We start from the raw sequence: 21066 nt of genomic DNA, 5'->3' as shown, positions 1-21066 counted from the left end.
CGAGTTGATGGGTGCAGCACACCAACATGGCACAAGTATACATATGTAACAAACCTGCACGTTATGCACATGTACCCTAGAACTTAAAGTAAAATAAAAAAAAAAAAAAAAGAAAAGGACATACACAAAATGAACTCTGTTCACAGAAGCAATTCTGTTCTGAAAGATTATTGAAAAAAATAAATACAGTCATCCATCACTTAACTGTGGGACACATTCCGAGAAATGCATGGTTAGGTGATTTCATCGTCTTCTGAACATCACCAAGTGACTTACACAAACCTAGATGATAGAGCCCACTACACACCTAAGCTATGTAGTAGAGCCTATTGCTCCTAGGCTACAGACCTGTACAGCACGTGATATGGTTTGGCTTTGTGTCCCCACCCAAATCTCATCTCGAATTGTAATCTCCATGATCCCTACATGTCATGGGAGGGACCCAGTGAGAGGTAACTGAATCATGGGGGCACTTTCTCCCATGCTGTTCTCATGATAGTGAGTTCTCATGATATCTGATGGTTTTATAAATGTCTAGTAGTTCCCCCGCTGGCACTCATTCTCTCTCCTGCTGCCCTGTGAAGAGGTGCCTTTTCTACAATTATAAGTTTCATGAGGCCTCCATAGCTATGCATAACTGTGAGTCAATTAAATCTCTTTCCTTTATACATTAACCAGTCTCTGGTATTTCTTCATAGTGGCATGAGAACAAACTAATACAGCATGTTACTCTACTGAATACTGTAGGCAACTGTAACACAATGGTATTTGTGTATCTACACATAGAAAAGAAACAATATTATAATCTTATGGGACCAGCATGATGTACATATATAGATGGACCACTGCATAGATATGTGTAGTCCATGGTTAACCAAACATCATTATGTGGCATGTGACTGTAATCTGATTTATTAAATTAAATGAGCCATTCATTTTGGTGAGAACATAGACCAAAGTACTTAATTACCTATTGTATGGAAACTTTGTATTTTTTGTGTTTTTGTAGATACAGAGTCTCACCATGTTGCCCAGGCTAGCCTAGAACTCCTGGACTCACTGATCCTCCCATCTCAGCCTCCCAAAGTGCTGGGATTACAGGTGTGAGCCACCACACCCAGCTATATGGACACTTTCTGTGAAACTTTTCTACCAAACTAGATCATGAAAACAAGGTTGCCAGCCCTATTAAGGCATCCCATGAAACTAGGATGCCAGCCCTATTAAGACCTTTCCAAAGGGAAAAGCCATTGTCAACAGAGGTTAACACTGTCCTTCTGACCTGGGTAGGATACCAAAGAGGCAGGGAACTGAGAGGACAAGACCACTGGGCATAACCAGAGACTGGGCATAACCATGGTTCCTGCCAAATCACGACCCCAGCCTCCCCATTCCCACTGCACAACAAAAGCAATAAAAATGATTTTGAGATAAGAGTCATAAAAAGAAAGCTAATTTATCAGCAATTTCACCTCCTGAGCCACAACTGAGTTATCTGAAGCAGCTGTGTCAGTTCAACAATGTGACAAGAAGGCCAGAACTGACCAGATGGCTGTTTTATATCTATTTAAAAGGAAAGTGGAACCAAAAAAAACAGGAGGGGGGAATATTTGACTTCTCTCCTATTATCTATTTGGAAATGTCAGTACATATAGGATATAGGTCAACCACATTCTTTTTAACTAGCGCACAGTACTCTACATTATGGACAAGACACCCTTTGGGTAACCTTTCCTCTACTGATGAGTATTTTGGTTGTTTGGATAGTGCTGTATTGAGTATCCTTCTACCAATACCTTTCTGCACATGTGCATGTGCTTCTGGAGCAGCTTGCAGAAATGGAAGTGCTCAGTCAGGTTAGGTCTGATTCTGATTTTGCTCAACATTTGCTGACTGCTTTCCAAAAACACTCTCCCCCACCCCGCAGCTGGGCATGGTGGCTCACACCTGTAATCCCAGAACTTTGGGAGGCTGTGGCAGGCAGATCGCTTGAGGTCAGGAGTTCGAGACCAGCCTGGCCAAGAAAAATTGCTGGTATTATTGATTTTTAATTTTTACCAATCTAACAAGGCAAAACATGGAAGCTTATAACTTGCATTTCCTGGATCATCAGGAATATTGAACATCTTTTCACAACTTTGTTTTTAAGAAATGGGGTCTTGCTCTGTCACCCAGGCTGGAGTGCAGTGGTACAATCATAGCTCACTGCAGCCTTGAACTCCTGGCCTCAAGCGATCCTCCCACCTCACCCTTCTAAGTAGCTAGGACTACAGGTGTGTACCACCATGCCTGGCTAAGTTTTAAATTTGCTGTAGAGACAGGGTCTCACTATGCTGCCCAGGCTGGTCTCCAACTCTTGACCTCAAGCAATCCTCCTGCCTCAGTCTCCCAAATTGCTGGGATTACAGGCATGAGCCACTATGCCTGGTCTCTTTTCAAATCTTAATGTCCATTTATATTTCTTCAGGACATTACCTGTTATCAGCCTTTTCTCAGCTTCCTATGGCTCTTCAGCCTCGTTTTTCTTATTGATTTGTAGGTGCTCTTTATAGATTCCAAATATTATTACTTTGTTTAAAAAAAGTTTCATAAATGGAGAGACATAGCATGTTTAAAGACTGGAAGACTTGGCTAAGCGCAGCGGCTTACACCTGTAATCCCAACACTTTGGGAGGCCGAGGTGGGCAGATCACAAGGTCAGGAGATCAAGACCATCCTGACTAACACAGTGAAACCCCGTCTCTACTAAAAATGCAAAAAATTAGCCGGGCATGGTGGTGGGCGCCTACAGTCCCAGCTACTCAGGAGGCTGAGGCAGGAGAATGGCGTGAACCCGGGAGGTGGAGCTTGCAGTGAGCCGAGATTGCACCACTGCACTCCAGCCTGGGCGATAGAGCAAGACTCCATCTGAAAAAAAAAAAAAAAAAGACTAGAAGACTCAACACAGTAAAAAAGTTAAATCTCTGCAAATTGAGTATAGGTTTAATACAATTCCTATCAAATTCCCAGCATCATTTTTTGTAGACACAGACAGTTTTTTCTAAAATGTATACAGAAAGGCACAGGTCCTAGAACTGCTAAAAACATGTCTAACAAAGGAGAATAAAGTGGGAGGAAATACTGGACCCAATATTAAGGCTTACTATATAGCTACAGTGATCAAGATAGAGTGATAAGGGCAGAGGGATAGGCACAAAGATGAATGGAACAAAACAGAGCCCAGAAACAGACCACACAAATAAGCCTAACTAGTTTTTGACAAAGGTGTAAAAATGGACGCAAGACAGTGCTGGATCAACAAGACATCTACAGAAGCAAAGAAAATGAACCTCAACCTAAAGGTGGGTAGACTGAATCATTGTCAATATCCTGGTTGGGATATTATCTGTGGTTCTGCAAGATGCTTCCACGTTAGGAGAAACTGGGTGAGGGGTACACAGCATCTCACTGTATTATTTCTTACTATAGAATGTGACCCTATAGTAACCTCAATACAAAATTCAATTTAAAATATTACAAATATTTTCTCCTAGCCTAACTTTTTTCTTCTGAATTTGTTTATGGTATATGGAGTTAATTTTTATCTAGTCAAAATGTATCCCCTGGATTTATTTAATATTTTATACTTCACAATTTTCTCAAGGTTGCTAAAATGACCACATAGGATGTCTATTTTAAACTCTCTTTATACTAAATAATTTTTTTTGTAATAAAAAGTCTTTTTTTTTTTATTTCTTCCTTTTTCTTTCAGTTTCTGCTTTGCTAAATAAAAATTTCTTTTTGGGCCACCCACGGTGGCTTATGCCTGTAATCCCAGGACTTTGGGAGGCCAAGGCAGGCAGATCACTTCCAGACCAGCCTTGGCAACATGGTGAAACCCTGTCTCTTGCCAAGCATACTTGTGTGCACCTGTAGGCCCAGCTACTCAGGAGGCTAGGATAGGAGGATTGCTTGAGTCTGGGAGGTTGAGGCTGCAGTGAGCCATGATCACACCACTACACTCCAGCCTGGGCACCAGAGCGAGACCCTATCTCAAAAAATAAAAATAAAAAACACTTTTTTTTTTGAGACGGAGTCTCACTCTGGCGCCCAGGCTGGAGTGCAGTGGCGCAATCTCAGCTCACTACAACCTCTACCCTTCCGAGTAGCTGTGATTACAGGCTTCCACCACCATGCATAGCTAATTTTTATATTTTTAGTAGAGATGGGGTCTCACCATGTTGTCCAGGCTGATCTCAAACTCCTCTCCTGACCTCAAGTGATCCGCCACCTCGGCCTCCCAAAGTGCTAGGATCACAGATGTGAGCCACCATGCTCGGTTGGTAAAAAAAATATATTTTTTTCTTTCTTTCTTTCTTTTTTAAAGTTCTAGGATACATGTGCTGAACATGCAGGTTTGTTACATAGGTATACATGTGCCATGGTGATTTGCTATACCTATCAACCTGTCATCTAGGTTTTAAGCCCCGTATGCATTATGTATTTGTCCTAATGCTCTCCTTCCGCTTTCCCCCCACTCCCTGACAGGCCCCAGTGTATGATGTTCCCCTCTCCGTGTCCACATGTTCTCATTGTTCAACTCCTACTTATGAGTGAGAACATGCGGTGTCTGGTTTTCTGTTCCTATGTTAGTTTGCTGAGGATGATGGTTTCCAGCTTCATCCATGTCCCTCCAAAGAATATAAACTCATTCTTTAAAAAATATATTTTTTTGAATAATCATAAGAAACTCTATAAAAGACATTTTAAAAATTAAACAAAACTGAGGACATTAAAAGATATAGTTGGCCGGGCGCGGTGGCTCAAGCCTGTAATCCCAGCACTTTGGGAGGCCGAGACGGGCGGATCACGAGGTCAGGAGATCGAGACCATCCTGGCTAACACGGTGAAACCCCGCCTCTACTAAAAAATACAAAAAACTAGCCGGGCAAGGTGGCGGGCGCCTGTAGTCCCAGCTACTCGGGAGGCTGAGAAAGGAGAATGGCGTAAACCCGGGAGGCGGAGCTTGCAGTGAGCTGAGATCCGGCCACTGCACTCCAGCCTGGGCGACAGAGCGAGACTCCGTCTCAAAAAAAAAAAAAAAAAAAAAGATATAGTTAAGTAATCTCAATTTCAAGCTTAATTTGATATGACAAAAGAGAAATTAAACATCCTGAATATAATGGAAAGGGCACACGTACTTGTAGCTGTTCATGAAGGGAGGGAGGAAAGAGTCTGCAAAGACAGGAGAATGGGAGAGTCCCCTTCCACAGGTCAGCCTGGGTACTCATGGTGGGAGCAACAGGGCCAAAGGCACAAACCAGGTGCTGGGCGCTGCTTTTGACCAAGTTTGTGAGCACGTGACTCAGGCTTGAGTCCATCAGACTACGTCCCAGAAAGAAAAGATGTCTGTTTCACTTTTCTAAAATGTTATTGAGGAGTATATAAAAAGTATTAGTTTTGAAATTATAAATTCTTCCTAAGAAAGCAGGCATGCACATTTGAGATCTCTGTGCTTATGCTTTTTCTTTTTTTAAAAAAATTCATTTAGATATCTTAGAACTACAAATAATAAAGCTCATTTTCAATTCCTAAAATGTGCCCGATGCCATTATTTCTACAGAGTGCACAAACGTGCCACCTTTCTGCAGAGAGGTAAGTGGCCTGTCCAAAGCTGTCAGATGCCACACCCAAGCCTGGGGCATCAGGGGGCTGCTTCTCTAAGCGCAGGGCTCACTCTGCACCACAGTCACATCAACTGCTAATCAGTGTCCCACCCCTACATAAGTGGGTAAGGCTGCTTGTACCAAAACTTTCTCCTTTGATGCCAACATGGGGAGTGTTAACAAAGACTGACTGTGAAACAGATAAATATTTATATGTCAGTCATGTTTAACCAGTAGAATAGGAAAAAGTAAAGTCAGAGATCTTCCTCTTCCTACAACTTACTAACCAAGTTACCTGTGTGTTTACATGGGGTTGCACTCGAATTACGAACCATTAACAGACATTGAGAAATGAAACTGGCTAGCACAATGACTTCATCTCAGAAAAGAATGTCAAAGTTCATCCGCATTTTCATCTATTAATACCTATGGCAAAGACATAAAGCATAACAAACATTTAATTATCAGAAATTAAGTATAAATAGAAGAGACACTAGCTATAGCTTGGTATTTAGACCTATAGCTAAATCTTTTAAAAACAAGAACACCACACAGGGATGGGGGAAAACACACACACACACACACACACACATACATACACATCTCAGACTATTAGGCTCTCTGCCTAGAATGTTCTTCCCCCAGATATCTACATGGAAAGGGGTTTAATAAATACTTTTTATAGACGGAAATAATGCTTAACAAGCAAACCTATTTAGTGTCACAGAGCCTTGACACTTCTCTCTCTCCCACTGTGGTAGCCAGCCTCCAAGACATGCCCAAGTATCCTCGCCTCTTGATATTCAGGCCCTGTGTACTCCCCTCTAATATTGAATAAGGCTGACCTGTGTAACCAATAGAATATTGTGGAAATGTGTGATTTGCAAGGCGAAGCCCTGAAGGACGCTGTAGCCTCCACCTTGAACTGCTCACTCTGGGGGAAGCCAGCATCATGTCATAAGCCACGTCAAGCAGGCCTATGGGGAGGCCAATGTGGGGAAGAACTGAACCTCCTGCCAACTGCCGAGCAAAGCCTCTCCGGAATTCCTGGCTCACAGAAACTACATGAGATACTATATGTTATCGTTTTAAGCCACTAAGCTTGAGGTAATCTGTTACACAGTGACAGATGACTAATAGATATATCTGTATTTCTTTCTAAGATTCCAAGCACTCAGTAGACAACAAGTACTTACTGACTTGAATTAAGGCAATGGTGAGAATGATTTTCTGCTGAGCGATCCGGACTCCCTCATTCTGCTCCTTTTCTTGGCCAAGCCCACATTTAGGCAACCCAATTAGCTAAGGTTAGAGGTGCTATCTCTGGCCAAGAGAAATGGAAAGATTGCAGAGAAGTGATAGTCTGAGTTTTAGACCATTCTTATCTCCAAAGTCTCCAAAACTACTAGAGGTTCTTGGTCTATTTTCTGATAAATAAGAAGGGCTATTATCCTTGCCCCTTGTTTTTTTTCAGCATGTTGCCAACAGAGTAGTAATGCATAAATAGTAATGTATAACCTACAAAAGGCCCAGTGCTAGCTTACCTGTTAATCACGAAGCAGGCACTCTCAGCACACCCTGCTCATTTGTAGAGTAAGGGGTCCCTGTGACCAAGGAAAGACCACACATAGGTGATGGGATGTGTAAACTGGTAATCTGAGAATGGCTTTTCCTTTACTTATAATAGTATTGCCTTTGACAAAATTCAAAGATCTGTGGATTAGTGTTGTATCAATGTTAATTTCCTGGTTTAGATCATTATATTCGAGTTATGAAAAAACAACCATTAGGGAAAGTTGAATAAAGGTATAAAGGTGATCTGCATCCTATTTTTGCAACTTTTTTGTATGACAAATTATTTCAAAATTAAAAAGTTTAAAAACTAGAATTTATTTAAAGTAACAACAAAAAAAGAATACTGCCATTAAAATTTAAACAACACTAAGCCCATTTACTGAAAGGCTCTGATGCCACTTTTCCAGCATACACCTGGAGAGGCTGTTCTGCCACGGCCACAACTAAGGAAGGTACTGAGACACGTGTGGAGTCTAAGCTTGATTTCAAACCTCCTATTCCCTGGTAAACAAAAGACTTCAAGTGTATGGGGGTGTGGTATTAGCTATGTGGGGGCTGCAGGGACAAGAGCTGTCAAATCTACAACGGCACCTTCTCTGACGACCAGAGGAGAGAGGCAGACATAGTGTTCCCCCAGCATCCATGTGCTCCTGCGTGTTACCAGCCAGCCTCCCAGGAACTGAATGGGAACATGAGCAGAGGTGATGTGTAAGAGTCAGTGAGGTGCCTCCAGACCCCTGTTCCCCTATCATCAGGGGTCTGGTGACACAAGCTGGACGGAGACTAGATTCCTGAGTCAACAGATGGAGTAGACTCCTGCCAAACCGTGTAGTACTTTAGCGAGATTAACTTTTATTGTGTTAAGCCCTAGAGATTTCTGAGTCTGTCTGCTGTGACAACTAGCATTTCTTAAGATAATCCCTATAAAGACGGTTCCATGTAGAGAATAATTAACCTAGAATTTCTAAGAAAAAAGCCAAAGTGCTAAAAATTATCAAGTCACAATAAAATATTTGTAGAGAAGAAAGAAAATATTCAAGCCTCCTTTATTTCTAGATGTTTCCTCCATTTTCCTACAAAGAAAACAGAAGCAAGCAAGTATTTACATAGAAAAATATTGCCATGCTGCCTGTGTTAGAAAAAAAAACAAAACAAACGAGGCCGGGTGCAGTGGCTCACGCCTATAATCCCAGCATTTTAGAAGGCCAAGACAGGTGCATCATCTGAGGTCGGGAGTTCAAGACCAGTCTGGCCAACATGGTGAAACCCCGTCTCTACTAAAAATATAAAAAATTAGCTGGGCATGGTGGCGCATGCCTGTAATCCCAGGTACTCAGGAGGCTGAGGCAGAATCACTTGAACCTGGGAGACAGAGATTGCAGTGAGCCGAGATCAGACCATTGCACTCCAGCCTAGGCAACAAAAGTGAAACTCCCTCTCAAAAAAAAAAAAGAAAAAAGAAAAGAAAACAAACAAAATGCCCATCAATTAGGAAAATAATATGGCCTTCAATGAAATACTCTCTGGGGACTCCCAGGTATTGCCCCTGATATGATGTGTGCTGCAACCACAATGCTCCCCTCCAGCAGGGCTCTCAATTGTCCATACTTATAGCCCTGCCATGCCACAGGGACGCCCATGCACTTTCTGTGATGGCTGATAATTGCTGATACAGGATAATAGGTACATGGTGGTCCATTATACTATCCCCTCTACTTATGTGAGTTTGGAGTTTTCTATAATACAAAGTTTTAAAAATAAGTATTTCAGAAAAAAATTGCCATAATTAAAACAGACTTACCCTTGCAATAAACAGAAATTATCGCTCTCACTAAAAGAAGCAAGAAAACTAACTCATACAGATAAGCAACTGACCTAGTACATCACTGGTCAGAATGGGTTGCTAACAGATTAACTCATTAGTCTACTATATCATTCATATAAATTCAGTGGTAATCGAAGCTATCTGTATCTAGATTAATTGAAGAGAGTTCATGACCTCCTCTGAAAAACAAAGATACTAAATTGGAAGCATTCCCACCAGACCTCATTTCCTAGGCTATATTACAGATCCTAAAATTATGGGTTCTTGTTACTGAAATTAAATTTAAGTGTTATAACATAGCTAAACATTCTAATAACCAAAAACACTCTTTGAAATAATTTTATTCCCAACTACAGATTAAAATGAAATACATAAGCATGATCCATAAGCATTTATTAATTTTCTGAATCATGATTACTTTCTAAAATAATGAAACCTCACTTTAAAAGCACTGTTAATATTGATTAATGCTTTCAAAGTAAAAGGTTTTTTTAGCAATGTAAGAGACTTTTATTTGCATATGTATAAAACCAAAGTCTCCCTTACCAACTGAAACTTTACTCAACAAATTTTTTTTTTTTTAATGAGCTTTCTCAGGTTGAATAGATTATTTTTTCCCAGCCCATCAGAGACAGAAAATATTTCTGACAGTGAAAAATACAGGTTCTGGAGATGAGCCAGTGTGACTCCCAGAGCTCTGGCCTGGAGAAACACAACAGAATGGGTAAGCACTGAACAATGGCTTTGCACACAGGTACTGAGAGACTCTCCTTAACACCAGCCAACCTTTGGGGAGAGAGTCCACAGATAGACCTGTAAACCCCTGCGACTACACTGAACTGAGCTGGCCTTCGAAGAACAAATGGTAAGGACTTGAATACTTTCCAGAGCAGCTCACTCTTGGAGGACCCAGTGCCACTGCATTAGTCCATTTTCATACTGCTATGAAGAAATACTCAAGAACAGGTAATTTATTTTTAAAAAAGAGGTTTAATGGACTCACAGTTCCACATAGCTGGGGAGGCCTCACAATCATGGCAGAAGTTGAAGGAGGAGCAAAGGTACATCTTACATGGTGGCAGGCAAGACAACATGTGCAAGGGAACTGCCCTTTATAAAACCATCAGATCTCCTGAGACTTACTCACTATCATGAGAGCAGCACAGGAAAACCCTCCCACTGGGTCTCTCCCACAACATGGGGAGACTATGGGAGCTATTATAAAATTCAAGATGAGATTTGGATGGGGACACAGCCAAACCATATCAGCCAGCCACTGGTCTGAGAAATTCTGGAGCTTTATTTGTTTAAACAGACCATATTATAAATTGGAAAGAAATATTTAAGGAAGTTCAGTCAGAAAAAATCTAAAGCTGTGCAGCCTAAAAGACTGTTTTCTATTGGGGCCCAGCTCTCTCACTTAGCCACATCACATGACCTTGAACAAGTCATTTGAGGCCATCCCCATGCTCCTCCCCTCTCATGATGGCTGTGAGGGTCATGTACATGGATCTGAAACTTCAAAACTGTTTGTTCTCAAATGTGTTTTTATTAACAATGATGCTCTGTTATTACAATCCTCCTTCACATATAACAATTTCATTTTTCAAAAGCAAGGTTTACTTTTGGAATTATACACTTCCAAAACAACAGCTTTCTAACATTTCATTTTTAAAAAGTAAACAAACTTTTGGAAAGAATGCCAGAGCTACTAACCAAAGAGAGATGTCCGATTAGAAGTTTATGAATTAACCACTGTCTAATTGTTAAACAAGTATGCTATTTGTCTGTTTAGCTCATATACCTTTCACAGTAATTACAAGCCACTAATAAGTAAAAAGTATTCGAATTTCATAAGCTAATTTTTAGAGTATTCTTATTTCACACTCAAAAATCAAACATGTTACTTTCATGTATTAGCATACTTCAGACTGATACGTAAGTTCAAAGACAGTTAATTTATGAATCTATTTGTTTGTTTGTTTTTCCTTTGAGACAGAATCTCACTCTATCACCCAGGCTGGAGTTTATGGTACGATCTTGGCTCACTGCAGCCTCGACCTCCAAGGCTCAGATGATCCTCCCACTGCAGCCTCCCAAACAGCTGACATTATAGGCATACACCATAATACCCAGCTAATCTTTTGTAGAGACAGGGTTTCACCATGTTGCCCAGGCTGGTCTCAAACTCCCAGGCTCAAGCAATATGGCCACCTCAGCTTCCCAAAGTGCTGGAATTACAGGCGTAAGTCACTGTGCCTGGTCTGTTCTTTAATTAATTAGTTAATTAAGTCAATGCCATGTGGCCACAACCCACTTGCTAAAAGCCCCAAACCGCAGCTGAGTGATCCCTTTTTGCTTCAGGAAGCCTCAGACACACTGGCAAAAATTCTGTTTCTTAAGCAAGTCAGCCAACAATTGCTCCTGAACACCACTCTCCTCTATTCCCCAGTGCCATTTAGTCCCTAAACAGACATGACAGCATCCATCATTCTGTTCTAAATTCAGCAAAAATCCACAATTCATCATACTATTTTTAGTCCCACCCCATATCTGCATAGAGTTTTGCAGTCTACGAAGCATTTTTCCTATTGTGCCTCCCTTTCTACTGCTTCATACTGATGGAAATTCGGCTACTACTACTCCTGATATCCAAAGCAGGTCTACAAGCTGGAGTTGAGAGTACTTCATCAAAAATGAGACCAAAGTGCTCCAGTGGGATGGAAATGTCAAAGCTAGTGGAGTCCGTTAATGTGTGCCAGCCCCCTAAGACCACACAGGATGAGGTAGCCCAGGTAGAGACACACTGCTCCAAAGTGGAGCTAGGAGTGTTACCCGTGTATCCCTGGAAGGGTCCTTTGGTCCCCTGAAGCCCTCCAGGCTGCACCTGGCTTGGTCCAAAAGCTGGATGGGCCCCGCTAGACTCAGCCTACCAGCTCCTGAACAGGAGCCAAGTAGGCACCAGAAAGTAAAAATGTTGTCCAATATTGTGACTGACTTTTAATCCTAGGAGCTACTCTACCTGACTATAGATGGTAAACTGAAAAAAACCAAAATGGCATTTTTCTTTTATTGCTTTAGAAAATATTTTATAGCTATAATTTTCAGCTAATATTTATAGGGAACCCCCTAAATGCCTAGAAGTGCACTTAATTTCAAGGATGGGGTATATAAGTTTATGTAAAGACTTAAATGCAGACACTTCTCAGTGCCTGCATGCTGCCCCCTGGGCCCATCCTTGATGCCAGCCCCAGCCACTGCAGACAGTTCCACATCAGCGTCAGCTCAGCTGACAGTCAGTACTCCTCACCATGCACTGCAGGTCTTTTTGCCATAAGGCCTTCTCAGAAGCCATGCAAGCCTGCTGGCCTGCTTGAACTGCCAATGGGGACAGGAACCAGTGGCTAAAGGCCCTACCTCTCATCCTCTGGACACACAGCCTGGAAAGCATTCTGTCCACTTTAAATAAGTGGGCTGGTTTGAAAGACCCCAGATCCACCTCCATCCCTGCCCAACTACAAGAATCCGGCAAGCCCTATGCCCTTATCCTTTGGGGCAGTGTTCTTAGCCTAGATCTTGGACTATGCCCCAAAAGGATGCCAGAACCTACTAAAACCATGGTTCTCGACCTTAGCTACACTTTAGAATCACCTGGGGAGCTCTGAAAAGTCTTGATGCTCAGACTGCTCTCCAAAAAAATTTCACTGAGCTGTTTTGGGGAGGGGCCCAAGCTGCACAGGGCTCAGTCTATGCTGGGACCTGAAAGTTCTAACGCTGGCCAGGAGCAAGATGCAGTGAGACAACTCTCAAAGGCGGCAGTCATGAGAGGGTTAAGACAAACCTTCTCTTTATCAGAATATACTGGAGGCAAAGGAGCCACAGAAAGATAGCTAGGCAGATTATGTACCAACAATTTTTAAAACTACCAGCTGTTAGCTGGGAGCAGTGGCTCAGGCCTACAATCCCAGCACTTTGGGAGGCGGAGGTGGGCAGATTGCCTAAGGTCAGGAGTTCGAGACCAGCCTGGCCAACACAGTGAAACCCCGTTTCTACTAAAAATACAAAAATTAGCTCGGTGTGGTGGCACACACCTATAATCCCAGTTACTTTGGAGGCTGAGGCAGGAGAATCACTTGAACCCGGGAGGCGGAGATTGCAGTGAGCCAAGATCACACAACTGTACTCCAACTGGCATAACAGAGTGAGACTCCATCTAAAAAAACAAACAAACAAAAACTAACGAGCTGTTGTAACAGCTTTTTTGAAAATCCACCTCTTGCCACTGCTCTGAAATGGTATCCTTTATTATATTCTCAACTTCCCATAAATAATCAGGTTCTTTTTCAGGTCTCCCATCCAGTCTGCTAATAGGTTTCTCTCCTGCTCTGCCAGCACCATCTGTTGCATTACTAGAGTGTCGTAACACATTTTTATATTTAGGAAGGCCAGTACCCTCTGTGAGATTTTTTAAAATTACGTTTATCTTTTTAATTCCACTGGAATTTATTCTAAAGTATGGTATAAAGGATCTAAAATGATTAATTTTCCATAATTGCAACCAGTTGCCCAATTACTACCTACTGAGAAATCCTCCATCTGCCTTTAGTTTGTAATGCCTGCTTTATCACATGTCACAACCATACACAGCAAATAGCACACAGTCAATTCTGAGCTGCCTCTTGCTTTCCCATAATTGGCCTAAGATTCCTGCCCTTGGGGAACTTATATTTTGTCAGGGGAAAGAGACAATAAATGTAAAAAGTAAATAACCAATAGATACAGTGACAATATTTTAAAAGATAAGTCTGACAAAGGAAGTCAGAAGTGGAGCAGCGCGCGGCACTGGGGGTTCAGTGCAGGGCAGCTGCAGCATGAAGTAGGGTGATCAGTGTGCAGGCCAAGAGTACAGAGCAGGAGGGCAGACTTCGTCATGGAGAAGGATGGCCAGGATGGGGGCAGGGAGGATGGGGCCGTGATAGGCTGCAACATGACAGGGTGACAAGGCTGATTTCACAGGCGTATGACCTGAGCAGGCACACAGGGCCCCGCACTCAACTGGTTCTGCACTTAGTTTAATGCTCAGCTATAGCCATGTGGAAACCGTTAACAATTTTACCTGTTTTGCTTTTGTTTTTGTTTTGAGATAGGGTCTTGCTGTCACCCAGGCTGGAGTTCAGTGGTGCAATCTCGGTTCACTGCAGCCTTGACCTCCTGGGCCCAAGCAATCCTCCCAACTCAGCCTCCTGAGTAGCAGGGACTAACAGGCGTGCACCACCACAGTGGGCTAGGTTTTTTTTGTGTGTTGTTTTGTTTAAATTTTGTAAAGATAATGTCTCCCTATGTTGCCCAGCCTAGTTTCAAACTCCTGGGCTCAAGCAATCCACCTGCCTCCGCCTCTCAAAGTGCTGGAATGACAGGTGTGAGTCACTACACCTGGCCCAATTTTACCTTCAAATGTGTGTTTTGCAGGTGAAGTCCAACAGGACTGCGGCGCATGAGCATAGGCGGAGGTGATATACACAGTATGCGGGTCTGATGCCTTTCCCTGCTGCCCACTGAGCACAGCACTTGGGATTCCCTGAGCACAGCACTGGGTGGGCCCACAATGCATGGGGTTTCAGGGACACTCAACTTACATGTACAGTAAGTGTGTTACTTCTACAACTAAGAGGGGGCTGACAGCCCCAAGAGCTTACACTTTCCATCTGAACCAGAACTTGCCTTGAACACAGAAAGAGCAATGGTGTTCTAAGAAAGTGAATGGCTGAGAAAGCCCATCAGAGTCTTTCTCGCTCAAGTCTTGTCCTGTGTTAGCCACCACTTACCCTGGACGTGCTGACTCAGAAAGCAAATAAGGTGACCCACGGCTCCCCAACCTGACAGTCCCTTCTGACTCATCAGTGAACTGAACAAGACAGTGGTGGCAGGACATGTGTGAGATAAAAAGAAGGAATATGTTAGTTCCCACTGTTCTGGCAAGAATCAAATTCATATGATGTAGGAGCTATAAAACACCAATTGTGTAATTCTGGTCATTGCACATACAAGTTAAATTTGCATTTTTTTTTTTTTTTTTGAGACGGAGTCTTGCTGTCTTGCCCAGCTGGAGTTCAGTCGTGCAATCTCAGCTCACTGCAAGCTCTACCTCCCGGGTTCACGTCATTCTCCTGCCTCAGCCTCCCAAGTAGCAGGGACTACAGGCGCCCGCCACCACACCCAGCTAATTTTTTGTATTTTTAGTAGAGACGAGGTTTCACCGTGTTAGCCAGGATGGTCTCGATCTCCCAACCTCGTGATCCGCCCGCCTCAGTCTTAAATTTGCATTTAAAACTGGCACTGCACAATATAAATGGTAAAATTCACACTAATAATTTAAATTTTTTATTTGTCCTTGGTTATAATGACATAATAGAAAATAAAAAGCACCATGACAAGTGGAGGAGGAAGTGAGAGAGATAAAAGAAAGGAAAATCCTTTGCCTTTCAGTGCCTTTAAAAGTACTTTTCTACTGCTTTTTGAACAAGGAGTCTGGCATTTTTCATTTTACACTGAGCCCTGAAAATGCTCTAATTCAGCCTGTGGATGGTCTAGGAAAAAGGTCCCCAAGCAAGGCACTGGGCACTCTCTTGTCCTCCTGGTCCCTCGCTGTACATCCCAGATCATTGCTCCCAAACTCAGCTGCAGATGCAACCATCTCTGGTCCCACCCCCAGAGAATCTGGTGTCATTGGCTTGGGGTACAGCCTATGCACTGGGAATTTTCACAGCAACTCAGGTGACTCTAATGCACATTCAAGGTTGAAAACCAGTGGCTTAGGTCAAAGCTACCAAGTACTAAGCAAACCACCACCAACAGTCACAGATCCTGCAGTTGGCCTCCCAGCAATGCCTGCCATGATATCAGAGAAGACTACACCAGCTTCCTACACCAGTGACCTGGTCCTTTATCTATAAATATGAGCCAAAATCCAAGGGCCACTGGGTATTTGAGGGAGATTATCAGCACCAAAGAGAAGGGATCAGGTGAACAAAGAGAACACTGGTCCTGCAGGGCCAACAGTGATTCAGGGAACAGAAGAGATATTTTGAAAGCCCTGCTCCTGATGTGGGCCCCATCTAGATTGATGACACCACTCTCCCCTGGCCCCTGCCCATCTGTTCCTGCTCTGTTCCTCTCTACCCTGGCCCAGTGCAGCAGTTCTCACCCTTCAGGTCCTTCTGCCTCCTTTACCTTGCCCAGTCCAGTCTATCTGCCATTCTGCTACCAGAGGGTCACAGCTGAGGAGTACTTCTTACCTTCCCCTCACTGCCAAACCCTCCTCAGTGGCTGTCCACTGCCCACCGCCAAAGGACGAAGGTACAAGCTCCTTACCAGGACACAGCACTGCCACCATCTGGCTGCCTCTCCATCCTCATCATTCTCCCCACCCCCTGCCTTCTTGCCCCATCAAACTCACCTGCTTTCATTCCCCAGGAGGTTCAAGCCTCCATGCTCATGTTCTGATCTTCCAGGCACGCACCACCCTTGCTCCAAGCTTTCAGACCCAGCTGCCTCTTCCTCGCCCTTCGAGATGCAACTAAGACATCTGTTCTGTGCTCAGGGACACCTATTCTGATGACCAAGCCCCCACCAAGCCTCCCTGTATTCCACTCACTCCCTCAGCACCGGGCAAATAACATCCTCTCGGAACTGCCCCAGCGTGACTTTTGTCTCACTAAGGGACTAGCTCTTGAAGAAAAAACCATGGCTTATTGCTCTTTCTAGTACCCACCACACAGAAATCTGGCACATGAAAGGTAGTTAATAAATATTTATAAAAAGGAACCAAATGGAGGCAACCACCCCCATTTCTACATGTAAAGTTAAGGGTCAAGTATAGAAATGAGCCTCTCACTCAAAGCCAATGAAAACACCAATACATTTTGGAAAATATATATTCGCGATGCAAATTAAGTTATTTGCATTTGTTATTTCTGAAATACTTGGCCTTTGAGACTTTCCGTTTGATTGATTAGAAGAGCAGAGAAAGTTGGAATTCCATTCCCCCATTGTCAGAGCTTTACTTTGTTCTGCTGAGCTCAAGTTAAAGCCAAATGTAAGTGGTTCGTCTCAGAAGGTCAGGGCTGATGAGCCTGAAATGCAATGGGGTCCATATGGCTCATTAACATGCATGCCCTCCTCTCTCGACATCTGATTTCCATCAGCATACAGAGACTGATGCCTGCACAGTTCCTAAGGGTCCCCAGTGGAGATTTCAAAACCACGTTAGGTTATGGGCTTTTCCTGGAGAATAAGGACTAAAGAAAAACACTGTCAACAGAGACAGTCAATGAAGGCACATGAGGAAGGTAGACCTACAAATGGCCAACTGTCAACACCACAGAGTCACAGGTTTCTAGCACCAGAAAGGTCTCATAGGATCACCTGGCCCAACCCTCTAACCTGACACATGAAGACACCAAATCCAAGAGGCTCTGTGATGTGACCAAGGTCACTTAGTAGGAGTCCTGACAGAATTCCCAGGCACCCAACTCCCAGACCTGCTTTAGGCTACTCCTCTTTTCCTTCCTTTAATTCCTCAAGGGTTTTCATGAGGAAAAATAAAGAAAGGACAAAACTACACTCAGCATCATTTGTATTGCCCCAGCCTTTAACAGAGAGACAGACAGGGTGAATGGTAGATTCAGGACTACAGGAAGCCCAGGGACCCCCTTGTCCTCCACACTGAGATGCGGCCCACAAGCTCCATGGGAAGGTGTGTGCACAGCAGCAGGTATCTGCACAAGGAGAGCCCCTTTCCTTACAAACCCATGACGACATGCTTCTTCCATGATGGGCATTTCAGCCATCTACAGAACAAATGCCAGAACAAAGCCAGCTACCAAGTCGTCACAGGCGTTGACAGCCACGAAGACGGGGTACATAGTGAAGGTGTGCCATGCCTGCCAACGCCTTGTACCTGTCCAGTAAGGCCTCGCTTCTGCTTTGGTCTCTCCCAGGGCCTTGGACACAAATGTGAGGTAGATGTCTACCAACAGGCCTCCACTATCTGCAGCAGCAATCCAAGGCCTTGGATGGCCTCATTTCAAATGCCAAGCATTCTACATCTCTATGAAGGATGAAGGAAAAAATACCCTAGGAATTACTATTTATACACTATGCTCAGAATCTTAAACTGATGACTGAAACATGTCCACTCTGTCATAAGCTAAAATACTGACATTTCATTCTTACTGCCTTTAAATATATAGTCCTTCAAACACTATGAAAAATGAACCCATCAAAGCCCCAAACTGACTCCCGGTTGTGCTTCCTGTTGTTGCTGTTATTTTTCAGGCTGGAGGCCACAGACCTTTTATCCTTACCCATAACCCAGCTACCAAAACATAAAAACGAATGCCACATTTCTGCAAAACACCATTTCAGCCAGGAATAGGATTCCACTGTAGTGTAAATGTTAAGAAACCTCTGTGGTTCCTTTGTATAGTATTCCACTATTAACAAGCAAACCTGGGAATTCTAGGGATGCGATTAAGCGGTAAAAACAAAAACACCCAACAACAGGCACACAGAGACTTCATTTTAGATATTGAGGCCACATCTCCAAAGCTTGCAGGAGCTGCTACCTAAGTGTATCTCATTTTTCCAGAATTGGTAGGAAGACACAACTGGCCACATGCCTCTGCTTCTGGTCTGGGCACTGCAATCTAGAGTTACACACAGATTTCTCCCTGTGGGTATGTAAATTAGGAGACCAGTTCCTCCTTGTTTCTATTTCCACAGGCGAAAAATGAGATGCTTCAATAAAACTCCTGATGCTGCACTCCTCTCCAAGTCCTGAATTTATCTCTCTCTCATTCTATCTCTCATCTATCTATCTTTATAGAATTCCATGTACCACAGTTGGTTGATTGATTGATTGATCGGTTGATTTAGAGACAAGTTCTCACTATGTTGCCCAAGCTGGAGCCCAGATGCACGATCATGGCTCACTGTGGCCTCAACCTCCTGGGTTCAAGCGATTCTTCACCTCAGCCTTCTGACTGGCTGGGAATACATGCGTGCACCACCACGTTCTGCTAATTTATTATTATTATTATTTGTAGAGATGGGGTCTTGCTGTGTTGCACTGGCAGGTCTCAAACTCCTGGGCTCATGCAATACTCCTGCCTTGGGCTCCCAAAGTGTTGGGATTATAGACATAAGCCACTGTGCCAGGCCCCGTATCCCACAGTTGAGTGAAGTAAGCTGAGCTCTGACCTGATTCCTTTCCTTCTCCTTCCCTTGATTTGCCTAATGTCACACCTCAGTATGGAACTGATTTATCTCAAATCTATCCTGGGTACTGAAATAGACTTGGAATGAATTCCTGAATGGACATCTCATCTCACCTGATGCCAAGTAAAGGAACCAAGATGAGAAATGAATCTACACATCGTTCCAAGCAACTCTTTCAGGTCTATTATTCTTAACCTTTGATGATTCCTCCTCCTGATTCATTTTATTAAATTCTATTAAGAAAGACATGAAAGAAGCATAAAAGAAAAGTTGGCTGGGCCTACCTGGTATTTTATTCACAGGTCACATCTGGGAGGTATATATATTCTGTTTTTTAAATCTGATGGTTTTCCCAAAATATCTCCTTCTTGAAAAAAGCTACATAGTTTTGAGGCAATTTTATCGTTAACAATAATTCTCACTCAGTGAGACACTAACTTAGAACAATTCCCTGTAAATCTCCCAGTTTAGCCATTTATTGAATAAAATGATAATTCTACCAACTTAAATATTCTAGAGCCCATATTAACATGTGCTAAAGTAAGGTTTTGTTATACCAGTCTCTGTACTTCTAGTATGCTTGAAATACTTCAAATTTTAAAAACAATAGCAAACATTATAAAGGAGCAATTTTCTAATATCTAGAAAATCTAGATCCACAAAAGGAGATGTAAAAAAAGGATTTCTGTATCATCATTAGTAATAGCAAAAAATTGCGACCAACTCCATAATCCATCAAAAGGAAAATAGCTACACAAAATACAGTATATTCATAGGACAGAATCCCATCTTGCAGTTAAAATGAATGATCTAGCTGCATATGTAACCACACAAATGCCCTTGTGGGGTGGGAAAGAAAGCATGTTGCAGAAAAAAATACGCAGTAAAGGACCATTTAGGTCAAGCACCTGTGCACATACAAGTGCGTGTACACACACACACACACACCCTGAATCTAACCTTAAGGAAACATCAGACAAACACAAATTAAGGGACACGCTTCAAAATAATGGGCCCGTATTCTTCCAAAGAGTCAACGTCATGAAAGTCAAGGAAAGACTGAGGAAATGATCTAGAATGAAGGACCCTAAAGACACATGACAACCAAATACAAGGCATGATTCTGAACTGGATCCTTTCACTTTGAAGACCTTCTTGGGACTCTCTTCCAGCAAGGCTAAAGACAATTCTTCACACAAGATGGTAGCAACAAATCATAGGTGCAGCCAAATTCACAGAAGATCAATTGAAAATTCTCATCAATACCTTCAATCAAAAACTTTACTCGGATTATGCTATCAAACTTGCTTTAGAAATCAATACAGAAGATCCGCCCAGAATCCAGATTTGGTTTCAGAATCAAAGAGCTAGGCACAGATTCCAGAAAAGACCAGACCTGAGACTTCAGAGTCAAGCCAGAGCCAAAAGCAAGATCAACCTGGTAGAGAAGCCAGACGGTGTCATACTACCTACAGCACCTCTCAACTATGCACTCTCAACAAGGCATTTATGAAAAACTCATACCTTGGGATTGATTCCAGAGAACAACTTGCTAAAGAAATTGGTGCTCCAGGTCGGGCACAGTGGCTCACACCTGTAATCCCAACACTTTGGGAGGCTGAGGTGGGCGGATCACCTGAGGTCTGGAGTTTGAGACCAACCTGATCAAGATGGAGAATCCCTGTCTCTACTAAAAATACAAAATTAGCCGGGCATGGTGGCACATGCCTGCAATCCCAGCTA

The 21066-nt window shown here is 42.9% G+C and overlaps 1 protein-coding gene and 1 pseudogene across 1 annotated transcript in view; one reads left to right on the top strand and one right to left on the bottom strand.

Moving 5' to 3' along the window:
* Positions 1-21066, bottom strand: part of DTD1 (D-tyrosyl-tRNA deacylase 1) — a 180064-nt gene that overhangs the window by 105715 nt on the left and 53283 nt on the right. The gene's annotated exons all lie outside the window — the stretch shown is intronic.
* The window catches only part of LOC105539314, a 10482-nt pseudogene continuing 7190 nt past the window's right edge, over positions 17775-21066 (top strand).

This window comes from Mandrillus leucophaeus, unplaced genomic scaffold, assembly GCF_000951045.1.
Source record: "Mandrillus leucophaeus isolate KB7577 unplaced genomic scaffold, Mleu.le_1.0 Scaffold202, whole genome shotgun sequence".
Classification (NCBI taxonomy): domain Eukaryota; kingdom Metazoa; phylum Chordata; class Mammalia; order Primates; family Cercopithecidae; genus Mandrillus; species Mandrillus leucophaeus.
Note: the sequence above shows the minus strand (reverse complement) of the source record. Positions and strands in the feature narration are given on the sequence as shown.